This window comes from Dermacentor silvarum, chromosome 8, assembly GCF_013339745.2.
Source record: "Dermacentor silvarum isolate Dsil-2018 chromosome 8, BIME_Dsil_1.4, whole genome shotgun sequence".
In the NCBI taxonomy this organism is placed as follows: domain Eukaryota; kingdom Metazoa; phylum Arthropoda; class Arachnida; order Ixodida; family Ixodidae; genus Dermacentor; species Dermacentor silvarum.
Genome location: NC_051161.1, coordinates 39162073 through 39187056, shown reverse-complemented (window position 1 = coordinate 39187056; position 24984 = coordinate 39162073). Strand labels below are relative to the sequence as shown.

Sequence of the window (24984 nt, the reverse complement as noted above, 5' to 3'; positions counted from 1 at the left end):
CTTTTTTTTAGATGGTAGAGGCCTCGATCTCGTCTTCGCTGTCTCCACGTTCAAATCAACCTATATATTCCGCTCTTTTCAATAAAAATTAGCTGACGGTCACTGCTGTCTTCTGTCGTCTTTCTGGGAGGAGTCCCGTATCCGCCCAACACCACCTAGATAGCACAAGGCCTATTCACTTCGATCCATGACGTCAGGTTACCTGGCCCGACTGCCATGGAATCTAATAGGGATGCTCCCGAGTGAGCAGCGGTGATTTCGACGTCACCGCTTTCGCCAGCCTTGGCAATGGAAATTTCGGGCCTGGTAGCATGAGGTCATGGATCGGAGTGAACAGGCCTTGTGCTATCTAGGTGGTGGTGATCCGCCGCGGTAACTTAATGAATATATGGCGTTACGCTGCTTAGCTCAAGGTCGTGGGTTTTATCACGGCCACGGCAGCCGCATTTCCATGAGGGCGAAATGCAAAAACCGCTCGTGTACTTATATTTAGGTAATAGTTCAGCGGAAACCCGCTAGGTGGAGAGAAGTAATTAAAGGGAAAGTTACATTTTAGGTGGACATTTTAGGTGGATGTCTCATTTTCCCTTTAATTTATATTTAGGTGCACCAGGTATACTCAAAATTATTTCGGTGTCCCCACTACGGCTTGCCTCATAATCAGATTGCGGTTTTGGCGCACGATACCCTAGAATTTAATGATTTTTCTTGGCGATGTTTTCTCAAATGTACGGTACTTTATAGTTCAAGCAGACGTCTCAGCTTTCACTGCATAATGAACCTATCTCTTTCGCCTTCTTGGAGAATGAAGGCCGCTGCATTGTAAACCATGATAACCTGTCCTAGGGTCCGGTATTTTGTAGCGATGCCTTTAAAGTAATAATGCCTTTTCGCGCTTATCGCGCTTTGTCAGTGGTCAGAGCGACGGTCCGCTCGCGTTATCAACGTTGATATCGTGAGCGGACCGTCGCTCTGACCACTGACAAAGTGCGATAAGCGCGAAAAGGCATTATTACTTTAAAGGCATCGCTACAAAATACCGACCCTAGAGTCTCACTCTCCGGCCTTATTCTTTCTCGCGCGGGCAGATTCAGCTTGTTTCCTACGATGTCACGTGCGAGGTCACCAGTTCACAGCATAAACCTCAAGGAAACTGTGTCGCAGAATAAACACATCCTTCTTTTTTTTTTTTTAACCCATCCACGTCCTTTCAGCAAGCGTAGAGTGCAGAGCGCTTAACTGCCGCCGGCTCGGACGCAGTTCTCGAGCCCTTGAAACGACACGGGCGGTATACGCGCCAGGAAAAAAAATGTGCCTGAAATTCCAGCGAAAACAATGGAGTCCCAGCTGCTCCCGCGGTTCACATAGAGTGGCAGGAGCCGCCAAGGACGTGCCCCGGAAACGTCCGACAGCACGGCACGCAGGAGTGTGAAGCATTTGTCGCGTACTCTAGTGCACATGGAATTGCTGGGGCCTCGAAACTAGGTCAAGAAACACTCACCGGGTTACAAACGCTCCGCTGTGCGAAGTGATCACATTGAAAGGGACACTAATCGGGTACAGAAAAGTTAAGCACGATCGCCGAAATACGTACATTTCTCGAATACGGAAAGAGTCAATCGTTATCGACAGCGGAGGTTTGGTGGCCGCGATACCAAGAGACGGCTGGTGATGCCACCGTTAAGTTCCAGCACTACCTACAGGTGACGTAATGAATTTTCACAGCACCTGCTCAGGTCTAGTGAACTGTTGATTGATAATTATGTCACCGCATTCTGACGGTACCAAAGAAGAAAACACTCTATTGTTGAAAAGGCTGGGCGTTGTGCTAGGCCCTTAGTCCAGGGCTTCGCCGGAAGCATGCTTGAGAGCTTTCTCAGTGAATTCTGCCCGGATCGAATTAGGTGCGAGCGATGGACACTCACTTCAGAGAGGGTTTCTTGGTTGGCTGGGAGCTGTGGTGCGTTGATGTATCTGTCACAGTGAATGCAGAGAGGAAGATTTGTCGGCGGTGAGAGCCGGTAAAGAAGTGAATAAAAAACCAGAATGGTGCGAGGAGTATGTTGGTATGTCCCTGCCGGAAGTCTCTTTGTGTTCGTGTGAGCTCAGGGTGAGCTCAGGGTGTCCAAAGACTGAACCGTGAGACATCTAAGAACTATTTCTCCGCAGAAACTGCGCGAATACGAGAAAATACTTCGAAATCCATGACGTCAAACTGACGTACTGGCACTTCGGCTTAGGGGGCGATATTCACGAATGCGAAATCTGCAACCAACATTTTTAACAGACAATAATCAACTTTCTACTGACACATAAACGACAACACAGTTCTGAAATAGTAGTTTACCAGTCTTCAGTGATTCAGCGTTGCTATTTAGGATGTTTCTCAAGACATACGTCTTTTCGTTACATCATCAGAAATCGCATATTTCTTCAAATAGTAAGCAACCAAATTTTTACAAGATTTCCGGTAGGTTGTCGGTCACTCGATCGATGAAAGATCACTTTGGTTCGTAATGCCTGGCAATTTACAGTGGCTCGATTATTGTTTCCTATACACGATTGTAGTAATTCACGTTTGAGTACTCGGGAAGTTCGGCAGAACTCTCTATTCTGTCAAAAACGGCGTGCTCGCGAAGCGCAATCCCGCTCAATAATATTGCAACGATATTAATTACGGTAAACAAGGCACTTGATCAAGCATATCGTCAAAATGTCATCACAGTCGACGCGCCAAGCGCCATCTTCTGCGTCCAATCTCTGCAGAGCAACGCAAAGCAGCGTAAGTATCTTTGTGCGCGCCCAGATTAACGAGTAAATTGAAGTTCACCCGCCGCAACCGCCATTTATTTTTCGTTCTCTGCGACGCTGGTTTGTAAGCAATTATTTTCTTTTTTATTCTAGGTCAATGAACCATTATTACTGCCCAGTGCAGGTGCAATCTATACGAATATTGCTGTTTTCGGCTGTGAATATCTTCTCACGGGCATTTTTCGACTTCGAAATTCTCAGCGCGCATGGTGTATACGAATGGGGAGTGCGTTGATTGGTCAATAAAGGCACGGTTGCTTATACACAGAGACACGCCTGCTACCTACAGCTACGACAGCTGCGCAGCATTCAACTCCGCGCGGCTTAGTTTGTGGTTGTAAAGCCTACTTTCCACCAAGCACATCACATTACTGTCAAAAAAAGAATTTATGCGTTTCCAACAGACATATCGTGCGACTGGCGTGTAAACCCCCCCCCCCCCTTCCTTTTTTTTTTTTTTCGGCTAGCAGTCACACGACTTTCCTTTAAAGTACGTTACGGTCGTTGGATCAGTCGGAAGGAGAGCAGCAAAAAGGAGCGACCGGTAGTGCAGTGGCGACGGTCGCGACGGACGTCCCGATATGCTAAACGCGGAGACGCTCCTTAACAAATGCGTCTCGCATTCACAATTCTTCGCGCGCCGACGCTACCGGCACGCCCTTCGTGTCACGCTGTAAGCGCAGGATCAACTCATGCATGAAAACGCGTAGGTAGTTCAGTGCAGCGACGCAGAATCAGCGACCACCGACGGCCTATTAATAATAACGAACAGATTTAAACACTACATTCAGCCACCGATCAACACTGCCTTCTAATTCATCCGCTGACTTCTTTTTGATTTTGTTTCTTTCGCAGAGAATGTAGCGGATAAACTTTAATAACAGAAAGAGTCGTTCGCGTACAGGTCAAACCCTATATTCGAATGATCGAAAGCCAGACTAAAATGACGGCCCAAGGCGGCTGAGAACACGGTCACTGGCATCGTGCTGTACGGCTCAGCATGGCAATAAAACTGGTGTGTGTGTTTGTGTTTAAGGCTGCAGGTACCACTTGCTTTGCTTCACACTTCTGAGGTCAGCGCCCCATACTTGCAAATCTTTCATATTTGCAAGTATTTCATACTTGCAAGACTGCCTCTAGGGTAGTTTCAGGGTTATACAGTTCTACAAGTTGTCAGTGGACTATAAATAGAAACAACAAACTGTAAATACGCTTATTGAACGCATTGTTGCAAGGAACGTGTTACTGGCATTATGGCTCCCCAGCATGCGCGCATGCTCAACCAGACAATCATATTACTCATGCATGGTAGCTGCGACCTTGAGACTCAATAGGTGGAGCGCCTCTCTCGGAATCCGGTGGTTCGGGGTTCAATTGCAGATCAACATAAAGGTATCTCTTTGTTGAGATGCGCGAATGTTCGAAATTTCTCTTACATATCGACTAGTCCTTTCTATTAGATGCGTAATAGATTCCAGAATTCGCTATTCGAAGTTGCCGAATATTCGTTTCGAATCGAATACAAGGAACAGCAACGCTTACGACAGTGTACAGGGAGACAGCCAGATGAGAATGAGGGCTGTTACGAATTATTCGGCTGGGGAAAGGCAGCAGCTGCAGAGTGCTAACTTCTGTTCAATGATTTCCGGTCACTCAATAAGGATTCCGTGCCTCCGTGCAGCCCATAAATTTGTTTTCTGAATTAAGTGAAAGTAATTTATTATTTGACCAATCTCATCGTGGTTGCATCCCTTTAAAACTATGCGAGGTGACGTAGTGTTATACTTTGCTTCTTCAGTATCTGGTAGCGTGTTCTTCGCGTGTTTCATGGTGCGCCAGGTACGATCAGCTTTCAGTTGTTTCTCATTTACAATCTCCTCAGTTGACCAGAAGTTCAATTTTTAACGGCATTATATATATCATAATGTAATCTGCATTCTCTCTATCTCTTTTTCATTTCTTTTTTGCTCTTTTATCTGATCGTCGAAGATCGCTTCTCTATAATATTCGTATTCGTTTAAAAGTTTCGATAATCGAAGACTTCTTTCTTCATTTTTTTTTTTCAATGGAAAGCCTGTAAATGGTGCTTGCTAAGAGCCTCGAAAGTTGTCCCTTCATGCGAGCATAGCTCGCTAAAACGCCTTCGTCAAATCAGGCTTCTCCGCATTCACAGTCTTCGTGAGGAGAAGCCCGCTTCTCAAGCTTCTCCCGGTTTACACACGATATAATCTGCATAATATAGGGATTTGCGCCTTTCCTTGATGTTGTTGTTGTTGTTGTTGTTGTTGTTGTTGTTGTTGTTGTTGTTGTTGTTGTTGTTGTTGTTGTTGTTGTTGTTGTTGTTGTTGTTGTTGTTGTTGTTGTTGTTGTTGCTGTTGTTGTTGTTGTTGTCGTTGTCGTTTTCGTTGTCGTTGTCGTCGTCGTCGTCGTCATTGTCGATGTTGTTTTGTTGTTGTTGCTGTTGTTTGTAACCCCGGCATCGGTAAGCGTTGCCGTAAACATTAAAACTTCAATCAATCAATCAATCAATCAATCAATCAACAGACACGCGTCCTCTCTCGCACGGCACTCCATCAACTGTCGCAACAGGTCGAGTAAAAGCATAGAGGAGACCTAAAAACTCGACAGTCCATGTCACGGAAGCGTGGACCGGAAACGGAGATATAAGTAATTTATCGCTTCATTGATTGAGTTTACCATTCCAAAGCAAAAGTAGGGCAATAAATGACACTGCAGCGAGGAATTCCAGATACATTTTGACCGCCTGGTGTTCTTTAAAGGCACACTAAAGGCACATACAATGTCCGACGTGGAATGTTAAAATACCATTCCAGAAACCTCGCAGGGCTTGTTTCGGGCCAAGTAAACATTTAGTTTACGGGAAAATAGCGTCGGGAAGGTCCCCATACCTTTAGGCAATTGAAATCGCCCGCCTCAGAGCGGGGAGTGGTGACGTTGCATACGCCATCACCGCCCTTTACTGCCGTCTGTGAGTAAAATGGCACCCGACAGACAGCGCTACGGTTTCCTGTGTAAAATGCAAGCGCGCGGCCATGGAGAAACCGAGCCAAGACAGAGAGTTAGATTTACAGCTGCAGCTACTATTGGTCAAATAACGAGGAGCGTTCGGGAAAACCGCGACATCACATGGACGTGGCATTTTCTGCTACTTGCAATTTGTGTTAGTTTCGCGAGCCAGAAAAACCAGCGCAGCACTACGGGATAACGAAACTACTGAAACGTGAAAGTGCGGGCGAGAAATAGTAGAGAAAACGAAACCTTTCGACCACCCACGTCGTTGTCAAGGGTCACGTCGTGAGGTTCCGTATAAAGTTCAAGGGCGATAAAATCGTCGCCGCGCGCCGTATGTTGTATGTGCGAGTGAAAGCGCGCGAGGGACGCGCGCTTTCACGGAGAGCGAACGCACGGCGGAGAGCAAACACGACGTCTTCCGTCACGCGAAAGGCTGTGGAGGGATGGGAGGGAGGGAGTGAGGGGAGGCGACGTTGTGCTGCGGCACCAACTGCGTATCTTGAACCGGGTGCAAGGGCAACTGGCGACACAATCTCGCACGCGAAAGGAGGAAAGCGGGAAGGCAGCGCGGGAGGGAGGGGGTGTGGCTCCTACTCTGCAAGCAACTGCATACCTGTACTTGGCGCGGCTGCGGGCGGTGGCGCGCACCGTATCTTAAAAGCCATCTGCTCACGGCTCCTACCTTTATATGCGCTGTGCTTTCGCCGCTCGATTTCCGTTGAAGCGATAGACCGCACGAACCTTCGCTCGCTACTGCATCCCCGATTGCTCATGCCAGCGCTTTTACAGCGGTTGTCTGCGGTCATCGAGTATGATCTATCCATGTTTGCTTGTGCGCACTCACACCATGCTTGTTAATTCAGGTAGCAGGCGAAAGTGCCCAAGTTTATACAGCAGATAAAACTACTATCCTTACTCCCGTATAGCTCTCCACTAATTTGCTATCGCAAGTGATGCTTCGCCTTTTGGGCGAAACTGCCGACTTTTTCTAAATATCAAATAAAACTGGACAAGTAGCATTTTCTTTCGTCTTATAATTCAATACAATTATATTTTTATCATGAGTGGTTGAGTGCTAGTGACAGAATTATAATGAGGAGTGCCTTCGTCATCGGGCTAGTACTTGAACGTCCCGGGGGGGAGTCTCTAATCGTGTGCTGCATTTGCCTCAATTTCTCGATTACTAAAGCTCTGTTCGCGATAATATTGACGCCTTTGACGTTCTCGAGCACTAATCTATCATTTTCGCTTCACCTAATATTTGCCCTTAGTGTCTCTTTATCATCATCATCAGCCTATTTTTATGTCCACTTCAGTGTCTCTTTATACACACACAAAGCCCGGAACACCAACACTTTCGCATTCCGCCCTCAACTATAAGCAGCCGCGTCGGCCGGCAGGGTAACCCTCGACGTTGCGCTCAGAACCGAAACACCATGGCCGCTGAACCAACCGCGGCAGGCAGAAAAATAGAGAGAGAGAGAGAAAGGGAAAGAAAGACAAGGATATTAGAAAGTGTAAATACTGGCTGGCTACCCTGTACTGGGGAAAGGGGTAAAGGTAATAAAAGGTGACAGAAGAAACAAATTAAAAAAAGGTGAAGTAAGAAAATTCGCGCAATAACGCGACCCTACGCGCTACAACGTTCAAAGCCGGTCGCACAATTCACAAGCCCTTAAGAACTTCAGCAAAGCCCTTAAGGCCTTGAGTGCCGAAGCCCGTCTAGACCAGTGTCCTAAAACTTTTTCCTCTGTGAGGGGGCGACTGTCTAGTTTTTCAAGCGCAGTCGTGAGCACTTTTCTTGCCACATTGTAGCGGGGACAGTCACAGAGGAGGTGCTTGATTGTCTCCTCGCAGCCACAGTTGTCGCAAGCAGGGCTGTCAGCCATTACAATGCCAGAAAAACGCAAGTGACCAAAGCTAGCAATATCATCTTCGGCAATACTGTCACGAACTGCTAGAACGAGTACAGCTCTGGATTTGGTCACAGTCACGGCGATACTGTCACAAACTGCTAGAACGAGTACAGCTCTGGGTTTGCGAGTTAAATGCTTTGGCCACAGTAAAATGGTTTGGTCACCGTGATGGAGATACTTTCACAAACTGCTAGAACAAGTACAGCTCATGGGTTTGCTAGTTAAATTGTTTGTGTTCATGCTGCTGACATTAATCGTCATATTTTGCGACTTCATTTAGTTTGCCAACTGGCGATGAGTATAGCCGGCGCCACCAAAAGGCGCCAACCTCTCCTGTTACACTACGTCAATAAAAAAAAAATGGTTAAAGGTGGCAAAACTCGGGACTATGCATTACTCTTATTCGGCAAGAGCGAGCGTGTATGGCACCCGTTCAGCAAGCGAAATGCTGCACCGAATTAACGAGGAGGAACGGAGCGTCGCTCTTCGCCAGGCAGCACGTACCACCGTTTTCGCATTCTTTGCCGCAGAAGAACGAAAGAAAGCGGCGGTTTGGTCCATAGCAGGAAAAAAAAGAAACACGAGTAAACCGCTCGCAACCGTTAGCTAGCAGCACGGAAAGGATGAACTGCGCGGAGCAAGCGGCGGTCGTCCAGAACGAAAACGTTGCACGACTTTCCTCGGCCACGGCCTTCCCATTTTCTTGTTTGTTTCCGTCTACGCTGTGGCAGAAAATCGCTGCAGCGCTCAAAGGCGAGCGCTACGTGCCAGCTGTATCATTTTTGCTGTAGTGCACGATACGTCGTCGCGCTCCGAAGTCCTTGAGTTTGCACGTTCACGTTTCTTCTTTCGCTGTAAGACGATGGCGCGTTTGCTGTCATCGTACGCGACAAGCGGCAGCACGTTCTGATATGGGGGCCATGACGGAAGTGTTCGCTGAACTTAGCTTAGGCAACTGCACATTATTTTCTTTTTACGCGTGACCATCTGCAGCTCTCCCATAACGAATGTTTCGCCCGTCGACAGCCTTTGCGCTACGCCCGACGCCACTCAATCAACTATATTTACAATAGGGGCAGAGGGGGAAGGGAATTAGTCGGCGCCGTCTACATCTCAAAAGCATAGGCAGGGTGCTGCGAAAGACGTAAGAGCTTTTGGTAATCGCTCATTACGGGTTCAGTACGCACCTGCCTGTGCGCGTGCATATGGGTAACGCTTCGGTGCAGGTTGTTGCCAAGCTGCCAGCCGTGCCTCTAAACAACATCCTTTCGAAGCCGTCAGCAGCCACTACATCGTATATGTCTTCGCGGAGTGTTTACCGAGACATTAGGAAATTTTAGAAATACGGAACCCAAGGTTAGGGGACGATGTCGGTCTAAATGAGTGCAAGAAGAGCGAAAAAGAAACCAAGTGTTTTTTTTTTTTTTTTTTTGTTACTTTACAGCTCAGGTTACAAGGTAACCTGAGCTCAGGTAACAGCCCAAGTTACAGCTTAGCGTCGGAACGCTGAGCTGCTTGGGGGCGCCATTTCCAAAACTACCATCTGGCCCCTCATTGCTCCCTCTAAAATGTTCCAAGGGAGTTTTAGGAATACTGAAAGTCGGCGCACCGCTACTGGCCCTGCATACAATTATACCCAAGCATATTTTGGATTCCGCACGTTCTGAATACCCCTGAGTGCTCCAAGTACCCCCCCCCCCCCCCCCCCTTCTTTACGACCGCTATTCCTGAAATCGTTTTATTAGTAACTCCGGAACCCGTCCCTTGTGCTGGCAACACTCTCCAAACAAATAAAGATGGCTACGACATCCAAGGTCACGGCGGCTCTTTCGCTTGGTGATGTGCTCAAGTTTCTCGTTTGTGGCATGGAATCGACGTAATTCGTCCAAGCTTTTGAAAGTGTCCTTGCTGCCGATCACATTATTTTGATCGGTCTCAAGAACTTTCGACCTACACAGGCAACTCCGCACTGTGACTAGTGTTGCAGTGTACCCCAATATATATTGGCAGTAACGTCTGTCGTGTTTTTAGGAGCTAAATACGCATGTAGCGCACTGATCGAACGACGCTAAAGACTTTAAAGTTACCTGGTCCGTGTTTCTTGGGATAAAAAAAAAAAAGAGAGTTCCGTTTGTGAGTCGGGTTGCATCTGTCTCTTTAGTTAGCTGATCCTTAATTGTGATAAGGTCGTTTGCGTCCGGTGCCTAGCGCTTGTTCGTGCTCGAAGTTCGAGGTAAATAATACCCGGGCTTGGAAACACAGCAGACAACCGCGAACCCCGGTGAAACACGAGAAGTGAATAACAACCGATCGATCAACTTGCGTTTCTTCCATCAGTTTTCTGAAATTTAGCGAAGGTTTCAGTTTGAGCAGTCACTTGTATTAGTATAAACACATGACTTGGAAACGAACTGAACCAGTTGTAATGGGCATTTAGCTGTTGGTACAGTGCCGGAAAGCAAACTAGCGGCCCCGTGCGCAGGTCGAATGCTCCAAAGCTGGAACGAGTGACGTGTGCAGTTGCATCTAAATTTCTTGCGAGCAAATAAACTGACAAATCACCGCGTTGAATGAAAAGACAGCATCTTTCTGCTTACACCGATAAACTAAAGCATGTATCAAGACGATATGTCACCTCGCGGCACATAACATGTGTCATGCTCAAGTTCAGGCCTTCCCGAGTTATAGATATCGTTCTGCTATCGTGCCTTCAGACAAAAGTAGATTAGCGAGAATATTCCTGCTGCTTAAAACATTAGCAATACTAAGCAGAGAACTAAACTAACAAAACCAAATGAAGCTTAAGCGGAGTTCAATATAATTTGTTAAAACACCTGCCTAAACGAAATGAAGGTACACCAACCCAATTCATCGCTTTGTTAAACGAAAGTAAACTTCGCGACTGGAAACGCCCGCATGATAGTTCAAATATATAAGAAGAAAGCAATGGTTTACTCACCAGGAAGAAAGAAGTCGTCCCGAGAAAAATGTTTCGAAGTTTCAGTACCATTTGGCCAATGCGCAAGTTTATTATACATGTCGCTCTCCGGTCCGCGTCGTCTGCTTTATTCGGGAAACGATGAAATGATACATTGCTGTATTTCCACCGCGATGACACGCATAATGATACAAAACAAGTCTTTCGACAGGCACCGACGTACAGGCCGAGCGACGTCGGTGTACTGTACCTGTAAGCCTACTTTCGCTTATTAAAACAACTCACTCACTCACTCACTCGATCACTCGATGAGCCGGGCGTCTCCAACCACCATTTCCACCCTTGCACTTAATGGTTACTGCAGCAGTAACATCGAACGTATTACTTCGGTTGTGTTTTCGGAAATACGTCGACCGATTTCGGCGCATCCGCTTAACGAGGTGCGATAACCACGACGTTATCGCAACCGGAGTGCGCACCGTGAGATATTTGCCCTTCGATATGTAAACACATAAACACACATTTTTCCCCGGAAGCGTTCTCAGAACATCGCGAAACGATCGCACCAACCCCGGGGTGACGGCACGCCGAAAGTGCGCCGGAAATATGTCCCATACGGTTGCCGCTGAAGAAAGTTACAGAGCCACCGGCGGCGGCTTGGTGGTGAAACTTCTCGTGAAATCTGTCCATTGCGTCACACCGCTGCCTTTCGAGACCAGTTTCTCGTATAGTGCTTGGACACGCGCAAGAGCCGACGCGATGCACACCTCCCTCGCCTGCATACCTCGCCGCGGCTGAGGGAACTCGAATTGGCTAAGCGACGTCGCCGACGAGATAGAAACACCGCACGTGCTACTTCGATAGGTGCGGGCGAGCGAGCTGAAGAAGAAACCGAGAATCAAACGCACGCGACCGTGTACAGCGCCAACCCAAAATAGAAACGAAACCTGCAGCGAGCGAGAACGTATACGCTGAAACGCGCTTCGGCGGCAACGGAGCGCGTCAGAGCGACGTCTTGCGCGCCCCGCGCCCGACTCGTTGAGACGATAGCCTCTACATACCACTGCCCTGCGGACTGAAGGCCAAGCGTGTCGAATCAATAGAAAAGCGCGTCACTCGCAACTCGAAGTGATCTACAGCCTAAGAATGCAGTAACAAATACAGTGCTGTCCAACTCAAAGGAGATTAATATAGACACATCAGCCAATTACGCGTTCGTTCATCCGTGACGTCACGGCTGAGGCGAACTTTCAATATCGGCGTCTCTCGGGTACTATGTTTTGGAGCGCGGAGGCAGATGCATTGCGGTTTTGCATGCGGAGCTCATACTGAATTTTTAGGTTATCACAGGGCGGTGCCCTGGGCCGCGGAGGCCGCCGGCGCTCATGGGCTCCCGGCCGTCCAAGTCAGCAGTCATCTCTACAATTCTTTTTTAGCAATGAAGTTTTGTCATCTTCATCACAACTGAAGGCGTTTTATGTCCAGAATATTGCCGTAATGGCATTTGGCTTCCTTAGTATCCGCCCTGTTCATTATCGCACTGTCTTTATTTACAACCCAGTGAGACATAGCGATTTATGCCCTCTAGATAATTTCTGACCACTTGAAGTTAAAAAATTTCAATGCGCGGGCGTTCCTGCCACACTAGCATCCGGCCGCCGCGGCAGCAGAACGCAGTGTAGCGCAGCGGAATCTCGTTGATATACGATCTTGTCACAAACTTTGAAAACGAGAAGAGATTACATTAATGCCTTGAGGCACTGTTTCCTCTAACGTTCCTTTGTTCGCTAATTACAGTGTAGTTTTCCGTGAAATTAATAACCAAAATGTCGTTAACACACTTCAAAATGACATTAACGCTGTATCTAACTCGTGTAACCTATAGAAGATGGAACTTCACACCACTAAAGTTAAGGTATTACGTGTTTCCCGTGCTATACTACCCCGCCTGTTTCTTACTTTCTACAGTTGTCGAATAAAGTTGTACCTACCTACCTTACTTTCTACAGAGCTCCACTCTTGAATCAGTTACGTCATACAGCTACCTCGGTGTTCGCATAACTTGTTCTCTTAGCTGGTGTTTGCACATCAGCAAAATAATTACCAACGCTAAACACTCCTTTAGGGTATCTCCGTCCTAACTTCTCTTCCGCTCCTGGTTCATTAAAGCTCCTTCTGTACAAAACGTCAGCCCGTGGTAAACTCGAATATGCTGCGACGATCTGGGAACCCAGCACCGATATATTAACTTCTGCCCTCGAGCTAGTCTAAAATAATTATATTCGCTTTATTCCCCGCAACTACAATCGCACCGCCAGCATAACTATTAATGAAATAATCTTGACAGCCGTACTTTCTTCGTCTTCCGTCGCAAATATGCTCGTCCGTGCTTGTTTCGTAAAATATATACAACCCCATTCTGCGAAATGGCCTTATTCTTCCTCCGACGTATATCTCGCTTTTGACCGTGCACAAAAGGTGGGAATGGTGTCGGGGCTAACGCAAACATGCTCCCAATCCTTTATACCCATGACGTCACAGGACTGGAACCGCCTCTGCGAATCAGTGGCGTCGACTGTTAGTTACCGCTGTCTTAACTTGTTAAGCATTTTGTTCCTTCTTAGTCATTCCTGCCTTTGTATTACTCTAGCTAATATTGTATTAACAGGAATATATCAGCTATGTACCTGTAATTATGTGCTTCTACGTGTGTAGTACCTCTCCCCTCTATAATGCCACTGGCCCTGAAGGTAACAGAAATAAATAATACTAATAATAGGTTCGTTCAACGCTAATAAGACAAAGAAATACTTTTTAATGCAGCACGCTACACTATATGGATGCGAAGAAAATACCACACCGAACACACCTCACTCACAGAACGTACTTACACAGTCGGGCACACCAAAGGCTAATCATGCAGAGCAAATTGTTGAGAGCAGTGTCTCGCAGGCTTGGCTACTAAGTAGTACCCGGTACAATGCGTGGAGCAGATAGCCGGTGGCCAATAAGTGTAGCAGAAATGGATTACCAGGGAGCGGGAAATGAAGTCGGAGGCGTCACAAGATAAGATGATATCACGAGATCAAAAATTTGACTCGTGCATGGTATACGCAACTTTTAGCGAGGACGGGAGACTGGTGACTGAACATATCTGGCGGGAGGCCTTTATTCCGCAGTGAGTTTAATTACGCTGATGCTGATGATTTCATCTTGATTATTGCGATATTTGGAACGGCTGCTCTAATGAAAGCGAAACCATTAAAAAAATAAAACGCTCAAGCAGCAGCTAAGTTGTGCGAGCGTCTTTCATTTGGTCCACTGCATTCGCGCTGTCTCACAGTTCTTAAGTACCACACGTTTTCCATTAACTCTTCTCTCCAGCCTTGTAATCACAGCTCGCAGTAAGGGTTAGGAGTGGGCGCTTATGAACTCTGCGACCGGAACGCTAAACGGTAACGATCGTTCGATATGGCAGGCCCGGCCGGCACACGTAGCCAAAGCTAAGAGATCGGCAAGGACATGAAACGCCCATGTAGGAGTTTCGCTTATTAGAAGCCTTGCCTCGCACCCAAGTGTGTCAATGAGCTCCCTCGAGTGCATGGTGCAACGGTTAAGCTGCGCGTTTTGCTGGGGAGCGCTAAGGTCGAAGGTGCGGCTCCGGACGTTTCGCAGGCCGCGTAATTACACTGGCGCGAACTTCAAAGAGAAAGTGATGTACTGTTACACCGACATTAGAATGCACGTCAAAATGAGCCTTGCGTGCTGCATAATGTAAAGTCTAAGGCACCAGCTCTATCTAAGGAAGACGGAGAGACCACCTTGCGCGGTAAAAACAAACATATCAACGGTATGGCAATCTTGACTCTGGGAAGAAAAGTAATAAGTACACCGTATGTCTGTGTTTAAGTGCTTAGTGCCGCAGGTGCGCTGTTTTGAGTACAAGATAACACGACCTGCGGTGCACCATGGATATGTTAACGATGTTGTGTGCACGTGCTGAAAGTAACTGTACGTACTTGACGTACGGTCCAATGGGGCTTGAGTTGCGGATAGCTTTTTATGTCCCAAAGTTACACCTTACTACACAAGGGGGCGCCGAAGTGGAGGACTCTAATAATTTCTGACCACTTGGTGTTCCTTGACGTGCACTGCAGTCCGCGTACAAAAAGAGTGTCTTGGGAGTGAGAGGGCTCCGAATTAATTTCTGACTACTTATTCTTTGGCGTGTAGTGCATGCAGTCTGAGTACACAAGCGTGACCATTACAAACAGACAATCAAAGGACGAATAGAGAAAAACGCCAAATACAATTAATAAAAAAATACGGGTCTCAAGCGAACGCAGAAGGAATTTCAAGTTAGACGATTACATACAGTGCACGCACGCATGCAAGAACGCGCGCGCACACAGGCGCGATAAACTGATGTCGCCGTCCCGACCCGAGACACGTGATCCGCAGGGCTTTGTAGGACGAGAGATCCGCCAATAGGTGTGGATCGGCTATGAGCACTCGTCACATAGAACTGTCGTGTTGTGCCTTAAGTCTAAAGAGAGAGAGAAATGGGATGATACAAAGTTTTCGTGGCTACCGGCGCACCATTGCACGGTCGGAAACGCGCGTACCACAGCTCTCTAGATATTCCCACGAGGTCGGGTCAATTATCATGGCGATTTCAAGAACGACTGCTGCAAGCACTCTTCAATCGCTCGTACGCAACGCTACTATCTCTCTCTCTCTCTCTCATTGTCGACCCTTTCCATCCTCCGGAACGAGCTCCTCGCGTTCGCATTTGCTTGCCACCAACTGCCAACGTTCCCATCGCGTGACGGTATACAGGCAATTTCACACGAGAGCCCCCGGGACAGGCTTTGAAAAATGGGGTCTCACGGTTTCGTTTCTGAGCTTCGTGGACGATACGGCCTTGCCAGGAGCCGTGACTCTGCAGTTTTCACCATCGCTTTAGTCGCACATTCGCCAGTGCGGTCTCTTTCAATGACAGCGAGTATTTGAGCGCTTCATCACATTGGGGACTTCGCGTAATATCAGCAGGTCTTCAGCGATTCCTCTGGCTGTGACCTTCTTCACTGCGACAGTAACAGCCTCTCGCATTAACGGGACAGTGCCATCTTCTGAACACCTTTTTGCGATGGACACGACGTCGTATTCGCCCGCTACAGTAATGCAGCTGCTGTGGCCTCCGAAACACGTGCACAGATGCCACCGCTCTCAGAGGCTGCTTGATGCAGAAAACCTTGCAGCGCCAAAGCTGCGCAAGAGCAGTCTTTAGCGCACCCGGCTCCCAACTGCACATTGCTTCAGGCAATGCATATATGGCTAGAACAATCAAGTCTAAACGGTTTTACTGTTGCTGTTCAGTGCAACCCTTAAGCTTTGAAAGCCGCCATTATTAGGCTAGTGATGTAGCAAATACGAGGAGGCAAGAGGTAAGACAGCTTCTTTACGTCAAAGACCAAAGCGCTCAACTGAATATATCAGTTCGAGAAACATATGTGCTGGAAGAGTTTTGATCACCCTGCGTTCCTTTGTCTGCACCGAAATAATCAGCACCGCGGGCGTCTTCTATAAACCGCGAACCCACGACTTCACGCTCAGGCAAGCAGATGCTCCACAGCTATAGGGCCATCGATGTGGGCAACGCTATGCAATCAAATCGCTGACGCACACTTCTTGTACGACCGACAATCTAGCCATATTCGGTCACTAACCTCTGGCATCATACGCGTTACGCGTCTTACATGTACAGAGTGCAAATATATGCAAAGCGGCTGTCCAGCACAACGTTCCGCGGAAGTTACGCAAGGGGACGTAACGGAAGCAGGAACGGACAGCAGGAAAGGTGAGTGCGCTTTTTTTTCTCTCTCTCTCTTTTTCCTTAACGGTGCTTTGCCATGCAGAGCGCTCAAGAAATAGAGTTTATCGGCGACTGCGGCTAGCCGCTTCCTTGCCGCTCCAGCTCTGCTGCAACCCCCTTCCCATTCCTCACTCGGGCAAATTTGGTAACGAGCAACGCCGGCTGCGCAGTGTTTACGTGAAAGTGGACACAAATAGACAAGACTCAAGCCCACACGCAATGGGTCTTACGGGCACAGTTTACGTGAAGCGGCCACAAATAGCTTCTGGCCCGACCAAGCCATCTAGGCATATACAAGAGTGCAGTGGCGAGCGAGCGAGCGCCCCTCGCGCGAGCGATGTTGCGCGGCGGACGAATTTAACCGCGAGCGAAGAGCTTAGCGCAAACGACGTTACCTTGCTCACCGTGTGCTGTAGAGTTACAACGGTAAAAACGTTCGCCAAAGTTTGATTTTAGTAGTAAGAATCATAACAGAAGTGTAGCTAGAGGCTGGAGAAGTTTGCTAGGTAGCTCGCTTATAGCATATTGCTAAACTCTAGATGGATGCGACGACAACACACACACACACACCGAACAGTCCACACACTCCCATAACGTATAAACAGTCTGGCACATCCAAAGTTACGGGCGCATCACCGTGGAATAGGTTAGTATTTCGTTACTAATAAACCTTACAGCCTTATCAGGTATCAGTGGCTGATCGAATGTATTCAGGTTCCATTGCTGACACAATACGATCGTACAGCGATGCGGTTTTTTCTTCTTTTTTTTTTTAAGATGACTGGACCAACGTGTGTCGGGAGTTCAATTGTACTCGCATGCAGTTGCACGAGATTGCAAACCGTGTACGCAGCCTTTCTTTTCCTGTTAACCCTTTTATGCAAAATATACTGAAGCACTTATGCAATTTCTATTTATAGGATCATGTCAGCCCGTCATTTTTCCGATTTCCGTTACTTTCTCACTAACGGTTTTATCGATGCTGTACGAATAGCCAGCTCTTCGGCAGTATGTTTCCGGCGAATTTCGTCGCTCAATAAATAACACGTATTGTGTAGGCTCGTTAGCCAAAGCAAGAACGAAGCGGACTCGGCGAACTGTGCAGACTGTTCACGCTCGAAGCTGGAGCCGCTCCTCGACACTGATCCATGCAAGCCTATACATGCAATCCTGCTATCGTAAATATGAAGTGGCTCTGTTTACAACCCGACTGTTCTCGAAAGGCGTCCTTACGACCATACCGCGAAAGAACCAAACGCTCACGCACTCAAAACGCGCGTCAACTGAGTCATCCACTTGGCTCGATTCGCGATAAGGAGCAAGCTTATCTCGTTACCCTTTCGTCTACTACACGGTTCGACGGCACGTGGTAAGCGCAAAGAACTCGCCGAGCCTCAAATAAACAGTTCCCACTTGAGATGCGCCGCGCGAATGCCACGGCCCCGTTTATCTACCCTACTCGTTCTTCGTGCTTGTAAAGCTACACCCGCCGCGGTGACACAGTGGCTATGGCTTTCTACGACCACGAGGTTGCGGATTCGAGTCCCGGCTGCGACGGTCGCGTTATGATGAGAGCGAAATGCGAAAACACTCGTGTGATGAGACTTCCGGTGCACGCTACAGAACTCAAGGCGGTCAAAATTAATATAGAGCCCTCCACTACGGCATCTCTCACAGCACCTATACGCTACTTTGGGTTGTTGAACACAACCAATCAATCAATAAACCTTCGAGCGAAGATCGAAGAACACTGCGGTGTAGAACTTCTGAGACGAGTAAACTGCAGTGAAGCGAGAAGAACGCTTAACAGCTCTTACCGAAGGATACGCAGGCGTAAACAGTGCGCTTCGATGTGATAACCACGTTACGCTCACGGCAAGTGTGCAGGTCCATTCATTTGACATACGGACTGCACTATTTATTTATTGATTTATTTATTTATTTAGTTATTTATTTATTTATTTATTTATTTATTATTGAGCGATTGATTGATTGAGCGATGAAATGGGTATATTTTGCCGCGTGCCACAGGGAAGTGTTTATTTCTCCTTATTATTTAACATCGCCATGGCTAGCCTCCCAGGAATACTAAACCATCGAACACTAGTGAAGATATCTATATATGCCGATGATATCTGCATATGGGTCTCCGGCTACCAGCATCGCCGCCTCGCACGAATAGCCCAGGGCGCAGTAAATGCCATTCAGGGCCACTTGGCAACGCTTGGATTATCACTATCAGCAGATAAATCATCATTCGTACTATTTCCTGGAGTGAAAAGAAAATCTACACACTTGAAGCTGAATATAGACGGATACCAGAATCGACAAGTCACCAACGTCCGATTTCTTGGCGTCACCTTGGACCACAGGCTACTCTGGCGCCGCGCTGTTGACCACGTTGTGGCGTCATCATCACAGAGGGTATACATGTGCTCAAGCGAGTCGCTGGCATACGCTGGGGCAACCACCCTATGTCGATGCTACGGCTACATACAGCGTTGGTTACCAGTCGGATCCTATACCAGCTATCTCTAATGTCACCCTCAGATAGCCAATACTAGCACTTAGAAACCATCCACTGAAAAGGTATTCGACTGTTCCTTGGAGTCCTTCAGCCGGCATCGAACAAGAAAGTGCTCTACGAAGCTGAGTCACGCCCTCTGCGACTTCAGGCTTCCCAGACTCTCATGACCCAGCTACTACGATTGAGTGAGTCTACGCCCGGCAAAGCCCTCTTAAGACGTATAGGTAACAGGCCGCGCTCACATTTTTAAATTATGGGGTTTTACGTGCCAAAACCACGATCTGATTATGAGGCACGCCGCAGTGGGGGACTCCGGAAATTTGGACTGCCTGGGGTTCTTTAACGTGTACCTAAATCTAAGTACACGGGTGTTTTCGCATTTCGCCCCCATCGAAATGCGGCCGCCGTGGCCGGGATTCGATCCCGCGACCTCGTGCTCAGCAGCCCAACACCATAGCCACTGAGCAACCACGGCGGGTGCCCACATTTTTATGCAGCACTGAACCCGCTTCGCGCCTTGGGATTGCGCTGCTCGAGAGAGAGGGAAAAGATAGAACCGCCCATGGACATTCGAGGTCATCCCATGCAACTTAAGTGTACCACAACTGCAGTCAAAGAGCTGCATTCCATCGGCAGAAGCCAAGTCACTAGTCCTGGAACATTTGAACACCACTTACCCGAACCACCTACAAGTATACACAGATGGCTCTGTCAAAGTAGACGAAGACCGCTGCGCAGCTGCATTCTATATTCCGTCTCTGAGATATACGTGGTCTGGCCGTCTGGACTGTATAACCTCGTCGACTGTGGAAGGCGTAGCAATAGCTTCTGCTCTGCGAAAACTATAGACTTTGCCTCCGCAGAATGTGGTTGTCCTTACGGACTCAAAGGCCGCGTTACGACGACTATACCGTGGTCTGTCATCCATCAAGTTCCCACGCAAATCACTAGCCCTCGTGAAAGAATTCAACAACAAGCTTCATAGTAAAGTTTCAGTAGATTCCCTTCCTCATTAGTATTTCTGGCAACGAAAAAGCTGATGCGCTTGCATACGCAGCGCTCTATCATCCTCCAAAAGTCAAGGCTCCAAAGAGTAATCAAGTGAAAATTCTGACATTCGAAATCACTTTGGGTCGCTTTGGGTTCCACCACATATACCCTGCGTAACCTAAGAGATTGCACCGAGAGGAAGCTTTACTTCTATATCGATTAAGGACAGGATCTGCTAGTACACCGGCCTGGTTATTTAAGACGGGGAGAATCAATTCTCCGAACTGTACGGCATGCGACGAGAGCAGGAGATATTGAACGCTTTCTGTGATCGTGCCCGAAATTCCAAAATGAAAGGGACGCTCTCCTGGAGAATCTGCAAAGAAAGGACCTTCCGCATGCGTACCTGCAACACCTTGTATTTCCCGAGGGATCAGTTATAGCCCGCAAAGAAACTTCACGTCTCCTTACGGAATTCTTAAGAGAGACTGGTTTGATGGACATATGGTGAAACCCTTCAGCGATATTGTACAGAGACGCTCAGGCGGAGCAATTGCCGGCCTTGATCGCCAGGCAAAACCCGCCCGTTGCTACAATTCACCACCACCACAATTGATTGATTGATTGATTGATTGATTGATTGATTGATTGATTGATTGATTGATTGATTGATTGATTGATTGATTGATTGATTGATTGATTGATTGATTCGACCAGCTAGCTGGTTGCTTCAGCACCGCCATATATGTCTGGACCACGTGGTCTGGACTATGAAAAACGCAGCATCGGAGGTGTCCAGTTCTGTAACCTACACCTACATCTCAGTATACGAGAGTTTCTGCGCTCCGCCCACAGGGAATAGAAACCGCGACATTGTATATCCAGTGCGGCAGGTGATCGGTCCGACTCGCAGGCCTCGATGGAATGACACGCGAGCGGGGCGATGGTGCAGCGTTCAGTGTGCAATGCCGCGATCGCGTGAGGCAAAGACCGCAACGCGAGGCTGCGACACACGAAACTCGTCGCCGCAGGTACGCCCGCAAGGCCGCGAGATGTCAAAAAGTGGTGAGCAGAGGACGGCACGGTAGTCTTGGCGCTTGAAGTATACATTAAATTGCGGGATTACACGTGTATATTTTCAGCATAGAGGTGATGGTGCGCTTCCTTCGAACAACTACTTGTGCGAACGACTACGCACCTGAACGTGTTTTTTTTTTTTTTTTTCGCGCCAATATTGTGCTCACCTTCAAGGTGTTTTACACTTTCTCTCTATCTTTCAATATGGAGATTGGAAACAGCGCGCTTGCAGTAAGTGCATTTCATGTCAGTAAAAAAATCGAAGCGTGTGCGATCCGAAATTTGTAGTACAAATTGAATAACATTTACTCTTCGATTCATAGAAGAACGGCGAGCAGGATGTTACACATAGAGGCAAAGACTATTGGAATACCTGCCAGAGAAACGTCTCGTGACGCGCTTGCACACATGAAGAGAAGTTTGTAGCCGTCATACAAGACAACGACCGTTTGTTTTCGTCGCAATGTTTCCCAAGTGGTAAAGAACTACAGACATGAGCGGTAGTGTCGGTGCAGAGTGAGTACTTCCTTTTCTTTTCTTTTTTGCAAGAATAAATTTTCAGCAAGCATAAAATTCAGAGAAAGCTGGTAAATCAAATTATAGTTCCTAGGTTTTCACTAACTACTTTTTAGAGAGAGAGAAAAAGAGATAAACGAAGAGGGAAAGGTAGGGGCGTTAACGAAGGACGTGCCCGGTTGGCTACCCTACACTTGGGGAGGGGGAAAGGGGAAGAATAGATAAGAAGAGCTCATATATATGCGGATAAGGTAAGATTAACAGGATAATCGTATGCACAGGTTAGAGGTAGCAAATTTACATTAAAATAAAAAGCTGGGCTAGTAGGAATGGATGCGTGCTTGAAATCATCGCAGAAAACAACGGCAACACAAAAAAAAGGAAAAAGAAAACACAGCGGACGATGTCTGCCTACTTCAGTTAGACTGCGCTCGTCCTGCGTCCTTCTTCTCCTGCTGGTGTCGTTTTCCGCGCTGATTTAAAGTACGCAAACTTACACCTACACCATTTCGTTCATCAACTTTTGGGTGAACTGCGCGAAGACGGGCCATAAAAGGAAACAAACACAATCGCAGATTATCAACATATGATTTATTTGAAAATACACAGAACGTGTCCCGTCTTCGCGCCGTTCAACCAAAAGTTAATATGCACCAACAATCCCAGCTAAAAACGCTTCTTCGTTCATCAAGAGGGCGCAAAATTTAAAGAAGCAAATAGCTAGGGGATTAGAATACGCCATCACCATGCATGGAGACAAGCAAGGCACAGCTGCCTCTCTCTCTCTCTCTCTGTCTGTCTCTATCTCTCTCTCTCTCTCTCTCTCTCTCTCTCTCTCTCTCTCTCTCTCTCCCTCTTTCATTTAAAAGTCGTCAGTGGAGAACGTTCTTCCACGCTCATAGGAAACCCTTCAAGGCGAAACGTTTCAACAAAAGGTATATACAGAACTTGGACGTATCGCAGGTAAATCCCGTATCGCGCGAGACAGGATTTACCAGTGGGTGCCCGCGACATGCACTGCATGTTTGCCGCATAGAACGAAGGCGCGCGCACAATGGACGGAGTCTAATTTGTCATCCTGCCTCCGGGGCCACATACTGCCGGCACACTGGCCGCGCGCAGGCGGCCTGGGCGTGTAGTCTACATAACCAAGCCCGAAACAGGGTCATACTCTTTTTTCTTTCCTTGAAGTTTCAAGGTTGTTATTTTCAGCCACGGACCGCGCTGCCCGGCCGCGCAAACGCACAATAAACGCAATCATTAGAAAGCGGCGAGTGGGGTAGGAATGTGGGAGCGCACGTCACAATCCTGCCCGTTTCATCTTTTCCTCCTCCTTCGTTCTCTAATGGTGCGTATACCGACACAACTATGCCGGCTACAAACGGGAACATCGCGTTTCTGAAAGACGCACGTGTACACTATACTGAAGAGTGAGTGAAAATAACTTCTTTATTTGAAGTTAAAGAAGGCGAAACAGTGCCAGTTTGTGGAAATGTAACAAGGAACAGAGATGTTTTTTAAGGACTCGGCACCAACACCATAACAGAGAGCAGGAAGAGTTACACATGAACAGTAAGATTTTCTTTTTTTTCATGGGCGTTAATGGACACAGTAAACTTGGGTCGAAAAAAAAATCCATTTTGCTTTTTTATATTTTTACTATATAGACATAGAAGAATTCTCTCATCCCGCGTTGCACGTCTAAATGTGCGTTCCATGCTTTGGGGGCCAACGCTCTCTCCTCGACGCCCGACCCGGTCCCGGAAGAAAGAGCCCGGCCCTGGAGAGCGAACACCTTTTCCAGCACTTCGCCGAGAACCAGTGTATATGTGGATCGCGTTATGTATTTCTTTATAAACGCACGAATGCAATAAGTTCCCGGGCACATACATAATCATTGTTCATTGTTGCATTTGTAACGCCTCATTTGGTTGAAAATTATCAATTTGCAAAGTCATAAAGCTGTTTGAAGCCAGAAGGACGAAGTTTTAAGCAAATAATCCATGTACTACCCGTCATTCGCCAGAGTTCCCCCTCGAGTAATTTTTGCACTAAACTTCATTCCCCGATTGACTGGCTGACCCACATGATTTCGATCGTGATTGCGCGTCATGCAAGGCGCGGCATATACGTCGATGAAAGACCACTGCTACATTATGCAGCTTCACTCTTAGGAGAGAGGGCAAAAAGAATAACAAAAAAAAAAAAACAAGAAAGAAAGCTGTTCACGGCCTCTCGAGAGGAAAGAAAAGCACGAGAAGCCGACGAGTTCTTCCTCGAATGACCCGCAATTTGCGCCGGTCCGCGACGTGTATGTCATTCGCGCTGACCGTCGGGATCTCGCGCGTTTTTTTCCTTTTCTCGCAAGCGTTTCCGACACGTTTTACGCCACCATGCGTGGCGAGATGTACGCGCTGTGTTTGCCGAAAGCTGCGGCGTGTATGGAGAAGGAGCGCTTGTGTGTGGACGCTTTTTACGTCCGTTAAAAAAGAAATTAAAAAGAAGAAGAAAGCCGTTATAGGAAGAAACGCTTGCGCGGCCGTTTGCAGCGTTAGTCGCACAGAACACTGATTCTAAGTGTAGGTGCGGAAGTATAGCGGCATTACGTCACACATTCACTCTGGGTCACTGGCAAGATACGGGCAGTTGGGTTTGAGGAAAAAGCAACACCACATGCGCGCTCGGGAAGCTGCTGATAATTATTAGTTTATTATGTAAGAGTAGAAAGCCGGAGGAGTGAGCGGCAATATCGATGTTCATCTACCGAGATATTTTTTTTCGTAGACGACTGGTGAATAAGTCGATATATATGTGTTATTACGCCGGCTCGTTTACTTTTGCCTTTCTGTCATGTCAAACTTCCTGCTTTGCGTGCTGCAATACTTGTGGCGGCGCGCACGGCGTTGAATAAACTCGACCGATATATCCTGGCCTTAGTTTGTTCGTACATATTTTGCGAGGTGTCTTTTGAATGTTGGATGCTGTTGACAGGTAGTCACACCGTATGGCTTTGAACACGCGTCTTCGTTATGTGTTTTGCAAGAGTACTTTACTACTGACGTGTTGCCTCATCTGTGACATTGGCCATAGGGAGTGGGGACGAAGGCGTGCGCTAAGTCTATATATCTCCAGCTTCCGTTACACTGTACATTTTGTGCATTTCCTAACCCCAATTCATTCATTGTATTACGGTCCATAAGAACTATGGACATGTCGCGCAAATCGACATAAACATATGGTGAGGAAGGAAAAAGGTGAGCGCGTCCATCCCTTATTTTTTGGTAGATTTGCGCTAAGTGAC

At 47.4% G+C, this 24984-nt stretch overlaps 1 protein-coding gene and 1 long non-coding RNA gene across 2 annotated transcripts in view; both read right to left on the bottom strand.

Moving 5' to 3' along the window:
- Positions 1-24984, bottom strand: part of LOC119462084 (rho GTPase-activating protein 18) — a 229414-nt gene that overhangs the window by 170993 nt on the left and 33437 nt on the right. The gene's annotated exons all lie outside the window — the stretch shown is intronic.
- LOC125947558 (uncharacterized) lies at positions 744-20621 on the bottom strand. Its single transcript, XR_007468386.1, has 3 exons — positions 12694-20621; positions 1041-12652; positions 744-837 (listed from the first exon to the last, which is right to left on the bottom strand). It is a non-coding gene; the product is annotated as an uncharacterized LOC125947558 (long non-coding RNA).